We start from the raw sequence: 2,213 nt of genomic DNA on the forward strand, positions 1-2,213 counted from the left end.
CATTTACTTATTCCATGGAAGGGGAATGGGAGCATGAATCATTATACAAATAGCACTCCGAAGTAACATGATCATCACTTCCACAAGCATCACAAGACATCATTTGTATTGACATGTTTTCATTTAATGAACTAGATGCATTCAATTTTTGACGTGGGGAAGGGGATAGAGAAGAGGATTGCAATTGATCAAACTTAGAAGATAAAGCATCTAATTTTGAATTAATCATGTTGATAGCATTTACCTCATACTTTCCTCCTTTCTTGGAAGTGCTTCTCTCATTGGGGCTCCAATCGGTATAGTTTTGAACTACATCCTCTATGATCTTTAGTGCCTCTGTTGGTGGCTTGTTCATGATAGGTACTCCCGATGCTCCATCCAAGAGTATTCGGTCCGCTCTCAAAAGACCTCTATAAAACCCATGGAGCAAGAGCCAATTCTACATGCCATGGTGAGGGCATTGTTGTAGGTAGCTCTTGAATCTCTCCCAAGCATCATAGAGAGACTCATCGGGATCTTGTTGAAAGTTCGAAATCTTGGACCTTAACTCCGCCGTTTTCCCAAGAGGAATGAACCTCCCAAGGAATGCCGAAGTCACCTCATTACATGTGTTCAATGAGTTCGGAGGCAACCTAACAAGCCAATCACTTGCACTCCCCGTGAGAGAAAATTTGAACGTACATAGAAGGATGTCTCAGGAGTCACTCCATTAGCCTTCACGGTGCTACAATACCGTGTAAATTGCTTAAGATGTGTAATGAGATACTCATGCTTGGCCTTGGAAAATTGATGGCCCTCGATCAAGGTGATAAGGGCGGGCCTTATCTCAAAATTGTTTGCCTCAGTAGTGGGAGAAACAATCCCTCTCGCTTCTTGGTATGGTGGAGGGACACCAAACTCTCTCAACGTTTAATTCGGTTGGGCCATGTAGAATTGGCGGATAGGTGGATAAGTAGGAGAATTTGTCCTTGGTGATTCTAATGGAATGGTGCCTCCACTAGATTCACTAGAACTAGAATAATCGGAATCAACCTCGACTTGCGGTTCAATTAAAGTAGCACCGCTAGCTATCGCCCTCTTTTCTCTTTGATTTTCCCTCACGACTTTTTCAAGCTCGAGGTTCAACGGCACAAGAGGAAGTGTCCTATTGCTGCATTTGGGCATAAACAAAGAAAACTAGATGGGAGATTAGAAGGTTAGTCAAAGAAAACAAAGAAAAACAAATCTATACAAATGAACTAGGCTCACATATCGCATAAGTAACTCAATGCTTAACGCCATTCCCCGGCAACGATGCCATTTTGGTCGAGGGAATAATCGGTAGTTGGACAATCACCCTAAAACCAAACAATATTTCTACCTAAACCAACCTAAGACAAGTCTAGGGTAAGTAAAGGATCGTATCCACAGGGAATGGATAAGTACACCGAGAGTATGAAACGATTGCAATCTAGTTCGGTCACAAATTGGGAGTTTTGATTAGATAACTACTATGGAGACAAACACTAGGGGGGAATGGGAATCGACTCCAACCAAACCAATGGATCAAATCAATAGGCAAAGATGAACACAAATTGGGTAATAGAGAGGGTACTTAACATTGCCTTCTTTCAAAGCCACAACACTAAGCATTCCTAAACAAAACTCAACTAACAAGATAGGCCAACCAAGTCTTAACAACGGGAAGTAGACTACTAACTCGGGTTTGTCTTTCGATCGGTCCAAGAAAGCATTAAGACACAAAAAATTGGGATTTCTCACCTAATTATCGCAACTAAGACTACTACATCATTCAAAAAAGGAACCATAATCAAGAGGAATTTAGCATAATCATATAAGAGAAGGCTCACAACTAGACTCCATCTCTCAATGTAAGCATAGAAGTGAATACATGAGCAATAAGTGGGCATCTAGTTACACATGCAATTAACCGATTCTTTAACAATCAATCATCAACCCAAAATGAACATGCAAGCATAAACATCAATCAACCCATGGCTTGGTTGGGTCTCCACCCAACCCCTAGCTAATTAACTACTCACTAAACATGGTGAAGGACATCCTATCAACAAATTCTAATTCTAGCATTAAATTAACAAGTTGAGTGAAGTAGTGGGAATAAAGTAGATTTAACATGCAACAACAATTAAACAAGATCAAGAGTGAAATTAACAATTCAAAGTAAATAAAAACTAAAATTAGAGAGTAGGAGA

At 40.2% G+C, this 2,213-nt stretch overlaps 1 non-coding gene across 1 annotated transcript; it reads left to right on the plus strand.

Moving 5' to 3' along the window:
- The first annotated feature begins 443 nt into the window (after window positions 1–443).
- LOC145557242 (small nucleolar RNA R71) lies at window positions 444–550 on the plus strand. Its single transcript, XR_014092288.1, has one exon. It is a non-coding gene; the product is annotated as a small nucleolar RNA R71 (small nucleolar RNA).
- Window positions 551–2,213: the final 1,663 nt, after the last annotated feature.

This window comes from Chenopodium album, chromosome 8 (assembly GCF_948465745.1).
Source record: "Chenopodium album chromosome 8, dcCheAlbu1.1, whole genome shotgun sequence".
Lineage (NCBI taxonomy): Eukaryota > Viridiplantae > Streptophyta > Magnoliopsida > Caryophyllales > Amaranthaceae > Chenopodium > Chenopodium album.